The following is an 8643-nucleotide window of genomic DNA, read 5'->3' as shown; positions in this document are numbered from 1 at the left end:
TCCCAAATCCTGACAGTGCAGAGCGACCCAGCCAGGTTGGGATCAAAGCATCTTAAATGTGACATTTTAATATCTAGGGGTCACTGGCCTCTTAACAACCAATCAGAGATAAGTGCGATAAGACAGACTTGATTGGGTCCATGATTTTTTTGTATGAAAAAATTGTGTCATGGCACGTGTTACTAGTTACTTTGCAGAAGTAGTTCTCTGTAAACAACATATGACAAAGTTATCATCCATCCATCTATCCATCTTCCGTAACCTGCTTATCCAGTTAAGGGTACGCAGGGTGCTGGAGACCCGATCCCAGCTGTCAATGGGGCGAAGGCAGGGTACACCCTGGACAGTCTATCACAGGGCTGACCTTATAGAGACAAACAACCATTCACACTCACATTCACACCTACGGGCACCTAAGCTGCATGTCTTTGGACTGTGGGAGGAAGCCGGAGAACCCGGAGAGAACCCACGTTGACACGGGAGAACATGCAAACTCCACACAGAAGGTTGTCCAGCCCAGGAATTGAACCCGGGCCCCTCTTGCTGTGAGGCGACAGTGCTAACCACTACACCACCGTGTAGCCACAAAGTTATCAAATAGAATTAATTCTTATAGATTACACTTTCACAGTGTGAAAAAAAGATATAAAAAACAATATTAGCTTCACAGTATCCAACTTTACATCGTAATATATATGAAATAATCAGAAAAGGGCCATTCCGCATAACTGTTACTTTTTCTTTGGATGCTCTAACTACAGTATATTTTTCTTACAATATATCTGTACTTGCAATGATGATAATTATGGTGGAAGCCAGGAGCTCCTAGAGTATGTGATTATATTTTACACATGAATATTTTTCATGAATATAATCTGCTTCTCCACTGTCGTTGCTGAAAAAATAACTGAAACAATTCAAAACTAAATAATACAATTTCTTAAATTGGGATGCAGTCTTCGAAGTATCTCTATGACACATTTTGTCTGTGTTTTGATGCAAATTGTTAATCTTGCAATGTATTTTAATAAAAATTTCAAATTGTATGTACTGTATACAAAATATATGGTTTATTTAAATGCTTAGCTAATGAGTTAGGAGTAATTAGGCTTATTGAAAAAAACTACCAGTATATTATAGTTTTAAACATGTGATGAACAGGTCATGCAGGTGAGGAAGAGTATGAACTTAATTTCCTGAAAATGATTCTGTTTTTGTGCAATCAGTTAAGACAGTGTATTGACATTTGATGCAAATACCAACAAAAAAAATGTAATCCAACATCTTGAATATATTACAAATGTGGGTTTATTTTTCCTTTATTCTGTCTCTTTCTCTCTTTCTTTCTTTTTTTCAACTATATCTATATCATTTGTGTATTTTACATAATGATCATCTTCATCCATAACTTACTGTTAAATGATTTTGTCACATTTATATTTAATATCTATTACTTTACCATACATGTCACATCACTTTTAGTGTATTCTGCATTTGGATAAGGGAATTAAAGTTACACTTTTGACAACTGATCAAAATAAACAATTTAGCACACCTGATTTAGAAAATCATCCGACCATGTGATATTTAATTTGGTGTTATTGTTATTTTTCAGTCAAAGGGATGTTAATAGCCAGCTGATATGCCTCTTAGGTCCTCTTTGATTAAAAATAAATTGTTGTTTGTATGTCTGTAGAGATGACTGTTAGTTTATGAAACACTTTCGACCTCTCCAGAGGGTATGTCCTTTGGGGGAGGATTTGAACACATGTGGTGAAGTGCAGATGCCTTAGGCCTGACCATGACTTACACCTCAGGCTTTTCCCACTTACAAGCATTCTGACAAACAAATAAACTCCCTCCAGAGTTCACAATGTCTCCAGTCTTCCTCCACACCACACCTGTCCCCTCAGTTTACACTGGAAACTTACCGTCAGGCTGTTGCAACATTATCCACTAAGGATCTCTACTGGAGAACATTAGGCCTTTGTCAAAACAGTGACCTGAAACATTTAACCATAACTTTGCGTATTGAACTCAACAAACTTCAATGAAGTTTGAATATGACAAATAAAGACATTTCGTCCTCAAGTTCATTGTATTCAAACCATGGAAAAGATAAATCAGTTTGATCTGCTTAATGGTTAAAGAAAACATCCAGTAAGATATCAGACCCATTCCTAAAATACACAGTTTAGCTTAGAAAATAACTTTACAATGAATATTACATGGATAATGAGAGCTATCTTTTCTAGATCTACTCGATTTTTTGAAGCACAACAAGTTTGCAAACTGTGATGGCTAGTACAAATGAATACTACAAATAACCATTTGTCGCAGGGGCGGCATAATGGCTAAATATTTGGCTCACTTCAAGTAAACCACAACAAGAAAAAAGGAAGAAAGGACCCAACCTTGCAGCCTCTGCCTGTTTTCACTATGTTCCTGTTTTTCCTGCAAAAGTGTGTTTGCACATTAAAGATGATCTATCTATCTTTCTACATGACATGGCCAAATTATGTGATTACCCAAACATTACACACCTGTATGACTGTTGAGCATATCGCTCTGAGCAATTCCATCCAAAATCATGATCATTTAAATGCAGCTGCAACACTCTATACACTATACCAGATAATATTCTAAAGTTTGATGCAGGGATTTCCTCCCATTCAGCTGTGTGTTAGAAGTAGAAATAGACTATGTTTGGCACTGATGTTGGGTTATACCTCCTGGCTCAGTCTGTTTTTCAGTTCTACCAAAAGTTGTTTGATTGGGTTGAGGTCAGGGTTCTGTCAGCTTCCAACCAAACTGCCACAAAGTTGAAAGTACATTATTAAAACAGTGGTTCTAGTACCTTGTAGAGTATTACTGCAGTTGTCACGTGGAAAGATTGTGGAGAACCTCAGCTAATTTGGAAACAAAATATATACATATTTTTGGATTAGCCTCCCATAAAAAGTATAAACGGTTACATTACATAGGGAAAAAACAATAAATATAGATTGTTTGGAGAGTGGAGGCTTGGACAGCAGGGCAGAAAAAGCTCAGGTGGGCGGCCTAGAGACTGAAGAGTAGTGGAGCAGGAACCCACAGGTGGTCAGTCAATTGATGATCTTGCTGGGCTTCGGCAGAGAAGGCCAACTGGTGATCTGAAGATATGGATGGGCAAGATGGGGGTGGGACAAGGGATCTTATTGTTCTGCAGTTGAGATGGGCGACAGATGATCTTTTCTGAGAATCTGCCGCAGATGGAATGGATGGTCATTTGTAGTTTGCCAGGTTTCAACTTTCATACTTCTCATGTTTGGTGAGGCCCCAAAGCCTTTTTGTGGTTAGGGAACCTCCTTCCTCTTGCCCCACTCCACAGAGATGAAACATCACTGTTCAATTATGATTTGCCATGCTGCACCAAAATGTATAAATACCAGTGCAAGCCTTGAATTAACATTAGGGCACACATGATGCCAACCAGTGGTTTAGCTCTCTTAGACAGTATGCCGTCCACACAGAGGTGGCCAGAGCAGGGATGGGCACTCTTACAGTTCTTGCTGGTTGCATCTTTCTCTCAGACTGAGGAGCTGGTGTGCAGGCAGAGAGGGATCCTGAGAGCCCCCAGCTTTATAAGGATGGGGACATTATGTTGGGGGAATATTCTCTTTCCACAGCAGCTGGAAAGACAGACAGGATACCTACACTCAAAAACCACTGCCACTGCAATGCACCAGGTAAATGATACTCAATAAATCTATTTTGATTTAAGAATATCTAAGAGGAAGTTAAACTGAGCATTTCAGTATTTGAAATTTGAAGTGAGAAATATTGTGTATATTAATAACATCAAATACTTTTATTTATTATGCCATTGTTTCTATTTCGAGGATATTTAAAATTACAACAATGTATAACTGTTTGCATCAAGTTTGAATTTCAGAGGGTTCCAGTTTGCTCAGGCTATGCTCTTGCCGTAGAGGAGATCAATAACAGCACAGACCTACTGCCTGGAATCTCTGGGCTACAAGATTTATGATTCATGTGGCTCCATTGCCAGAAGTGTAAGGGTGGCACTGGCCTTGGCTAATGGTAATGAAGTGGCATTGGCCCCGTCCGAGGCACCATGTACCAGTCTTTCCTAAGTGCAGGCCATTATGGGAGAAACCTCTTCTTTCCTTGCATGGTTATAGCTACTGGCCATCGATTCCTTTCATATCCTAATGGTGAGTAAGATTGGTGTATTGTGAAAACAATATTATAATTATTCAAATCTTTAAGATGGTCATAGCATTATATATCATATCTTTATCTTGGGATATTCTTTTTCCTTTAGATCAGCCATTTTGCTACCTGTGCTTGTCTCAGTGATAAAACCAAATACCCATCCTTTCTCAGAACAATACCCAGTGACTACTACCAGAGCAGAGCCCTGGCCCTGTTGGTCAAGCATTTTGGTTGGACTTGGGTGGGAGCTATTAGAACAAATGATGATTATGGCAATAATGGCATGGCAACATTCACAGACACCGCCCAGTGGCTGGGCATCTGTCTGGAGTACTCTGTATCTTTCTTTAGAACAGATCCACCAGACAAAATACAAAATATAATTGACATTATCAAGACTTCCACTTCAAAGGTTATTGTTGCTTTCCTCTCGCACATGGATATGGATGTGTTATTACATGAGTTGTCACACCACAACTTGACTGGATACCAGTGGGTAGGCAGTGAGGGCTGGATATTTGATTCCCAAATTGCAGCAATGGATAGGGATCACATCCTGGATGGTGCCATAGGCCTGTCAATCCCCAAAGCCCATGTCAGTGGCGTTAGAGAGTTCATGCTGGATGTAAAGCCGCTCAATTCATCTAATAATGAAATGTTTACAGAGTTTTGGGAAGCATTATTTAGCTGTAAGTTCAGGCAGTCGAAGTCATCATCAGGAAATCAGAGAGAATGTACTGGACATGAAGATCTGACTGGAGTGCAAAACAGCTTCACTGATATGTCGCTCATGCCAATCTTTAACAATGTCTATAAAGGAGTGTATGCTGTGGCTCACACACTTCATATTATTCTCAACTGTAACCAAACCTGCAACAACACAGTGAAGCTTGATCCATATAAGGTGAGTTGAACACCGATAATTATAATATTTAAATCACTTTAACATGGAAAATATTTCAACATATTGAAAGATAAACAATTGCACTCATTCTACCGTGGTGTAGAGCCAATAAGCCTATATCTTCTTAGATTTTACAGGTCATGAAAAAGATTCAGTTCAAAACAAAGGAAGGAGATGAGGTTTCTTTTAATGAGAATGGAGACCCAGCTGCAAAGTATGAAATTATAAACTGGCAGCCAACAGAAAAGGGCATTGTGGACTTTGTCACAGTTGGTTTTCATGATGCATCTTTACCTGCTGACAAACAGCTGAATCTGCAAAATAAGTCTTTGATTTGGGCCCAGAACTCACAACAGGTATGATACAATGTTATCACTGAAGCTGTTGAGTCTGTTGCAGTCTATTTTAATTGTTATAGTTTCCCATACATCTTTCTCAAAGTTGTTTTGTTCATGCAGGTGCCTTTGTCAGTTTGCAGTGAAAAATGTCCTCCAGGTACTCGCAAGGTTCTCCAAAAAGGAAAGCCTGTCTGCTGCTATGACTGTTTAAGATGTGCAGAGGGAGAAATAAGCAACATTACAGGTGGGTTATTTTATACAGGTTGAAGATTAAAAAGGCCTACAGTAATTTCTCACCTCCTCGTGGTACCTGAGTATGCAAATAGTCTCACCTACTGAGGTTTTGACATTTGCCATACTCTCTGCAAAAAGGCATTCAGAGTAGATGAAGGTGAAATTGTGTTTGTGCAGTATTATTAAGAATTGACATTTAAAAAAAGATATCATGCTTGGTTATTAAGAAATAAAACCACATGAACAAAAATAACAGACAATAACTTTTATACTGTATCTTGGACTGTACAATCTAGATAATTTATATTGAAACATAAAAATATGAAATATGAATTTGTTATTTGGTACTCATGTAGTTAGTGTCTGCCTTGTATGTAGAGAAAATATGCAAAATAGAGACAAAAAAAAGACAAATATACAGAGCAAATCCAACACCTGCTTTAATATGGTTTTTTTCAGATTCTATCACCTGTGTGCAATGCTACCCTGAGTTCTGGTCAAATGAGAGAAGAGATGCCTGTGTGAAGAAGGAGGCAGAGTTTCTATCATATGAAGAGGTTATGGGAGCACTGCTCACTGCAGCATCCTTATTTGGAACATGCATCACTAATGTTGTGGCACTCATTTTCTTCAGATACAGAAAGACACCCATTGTTAGGGCCAATAACTCTGAGCTGAGCTTCCTGCTGCTCTTCTCCTTGACTCTGTGTTTCCTGTGTTCCCTGACCTTCATAGGCCGGCCCACTGAGTGGTCCTGCATGCTGCGACACACAGCATTCGGCATCACTTTTGTCCTCTGTATCTCTTGTGTTCTGGGGAAAACTATAATGGTGCTAATGGCCTTCAGGGCCACACTTCCAGGTAGTAATATGATGAAATGGTTTGGGCCTGCACAGCAGAAACTCAGTGTTCTGGGTTTCACTCTTATACAAATTATCATATGTGTCCTATGGTTAACAATTTCTCCACCTTTTCCATTTAAGAATTTTAAGGAATTCAAGGACAAAATCATCTTAGAATGTGCTCTGGGTTCAGCTGTAGGCTTTTGGGCTGTCCTTGGATACATTGGACTTCTGGCCATGTTATGTTTTGTTCTTGCTTTTCTGGCCCGTAAACTACCTGATAATTTCAATGAAGCTAAATTTATCACCTTTAGCATGCTGATATTCTGTGCAGTGTGGATTACTTTTATCCCAGCGTATATCAGCTCTCCTGGGAAGTTCAGTGTTGCTGTGGAAATATTTGCTATTCTGGCTTCTAGTTTTGGACTGCTCTTTTGTATTTTTATTCCGAAATGTTATATTATCCTACTGAAACCTGAGAAGAATACAAAAAGAACATGATGGGGAGGAAGGCACCAAAATGATTCTGAAAATGTAAATTAATACATAAATTTACACTTTTATGCGCATCATATTTGAGACTTTAAAATAAAGATATATTATTACATCAACCTTTCACCAACCCAACATATCCCTGTTGCTCTGTTACCGCAACTTTACTGTTGTGCTTCATTTTAAAAGTCCATCCATTTATCCAGGTTCGGGTTACGGTGGCAGCAGGCTAAGCAACGTTGTCAAAAATTGTCCCTTTCCCCAGCAACCTTTTCAACATTACTTCAGGCACAGCTGCAGCTTTTTCACTCTCTTTCAATGCTTCTCCTTTAGGCACCTTCTCTGGTATGGTTTAGTTATGCTGCCTTAGTTACTTTTTACATTCAAGCAACGCTACAAACCCTTACACACTCACACCTTCATATTTTAATTATTCAGCGCATCTTTAATTTTGTTTAATTTAGTTCAACTGATAACATTTTGTTAATTTTGTGCAAGAAAATGTATCTGTTTAAATGTTTACATGCTGTGTCTCCGTATTAGTTTTGCTCTAGTTCCTGGTTTTGGGGGGGAATTCACTATGTGTCTTTCTGCAGGAAGTGCTGATTTTTGACCTTGTAGTGTAAATAAATACATAAACATATATATATATATATATATATATATATATATATATATATATATATATATATATATATATATATATATATATATATATTTAACTAATATATTTAATTTTACGTATATGGATAAACAACATTTAAAACCATTTATAAAATCATAGAATAAAATCCACAGGCATGTCTCCTGAGACATGAGTTCAACCATGAATATTTTCCTTGTGTTGCTGAACTCTCTGACTGACAGTGAGGGACACAGCCTCCTGGTGGGCTCACTAGGCTTCACTGTCAGCAAAGCTAAGATCCCCGGGCTGGAGGAGCACCTGAGGCAATTCCACCCCTCACAGTTTCCTGACAGTCAGTTTGTCCGAGATTTCTGGGAAGACGTGTTTGACTGCGCTCTGAATGACACTGCAGAAACACAAAAAGGCCATGCAACGGCTTTGAGAGCTTGCAGACTGTTGAATCAAAGTTCACTGATGGGTCTGATCTGAGATTCACAAATAATGTGTACAAGTCAGTTTACGCAGTGGCTCATGCTCTTGACAACCTGATTAAATGTGAGGAAGGTAAAGGGCCTTTTTCAAATGGTAGCTGTGCTGATACCAAACACATTCAACCATGGCAGGTGAGGAACCATCAGTTCAGTTTGACAGAGTAATAGTAGCAGGAATCTGTTGTGTAATCTCTCTATAATTTATTCACTAGGTTTTGCAATATCTCAACACTGTGCATTTCACTACTGGGGAAGGAGAAAGAGTTTATTTTGACAGTAATGGAGATTCACCGACAAGATATGAACTTGTAAACTTACAAATAACAAACAAAGGAACCATGGAAGGAGTAACAGTTGGCATTTTTGATGCGTCTCTTCCAGAGAGTCATCAGTTTATCTTGAATAACATCCCAGTTGTCTGGGGAAATGCGCTGACTAAGGTAAAGTATTAACTGAGGTTTGGACATCTTAACTGTTCACTGAAAATTGTAAAAACCTT

The 8643-nt window shown here is 38.6% G+C and overlaps 2 pseudogenes; both read left to right on the top strand.

The window, feature by feature from the left end:
* Positions 1-3173: 3173 nt before the first annotated feature.
* Positions 3174-7060, top strand: LOC129116254 (extracellular calcium-sensing receptor-like; annotated as a pseudogene).
* Positions 7061-7854: 794 nt separating this feature from the next.
* LOC129116253 (extracellular calcium-sensing receptor-like) lies at positions 7855-8584 on the top strand (annotated as a pseudogene).
* Positions 8585-8643: the final 59 nt, after the last annotated feature.

Source organism: Anoplopoma fimbria, unplaced genomic scaffold, assembly GCF_027596085.1.
Source record: "Anoplopoma fimbria isolate UVic2021 breed Golden Eagle Sablefish unplaced genomic scaffold, Afim_UVic_2022 Un_contig_8132_pilon_pilon, whole genome shotgun sequence".
Lineage (NCBI taxonomy): Eukaryota > Metazoa > Chordata > Actinopteri > Perciformes > Anoplopomatidae > Anoplopoma > Anoplopoma fimbria.
The sequence above is the reverse complement of the archived record's forward strand: the minus strand, read 5'-3'. Positions and strand labels throughout refer to the sequence as shown.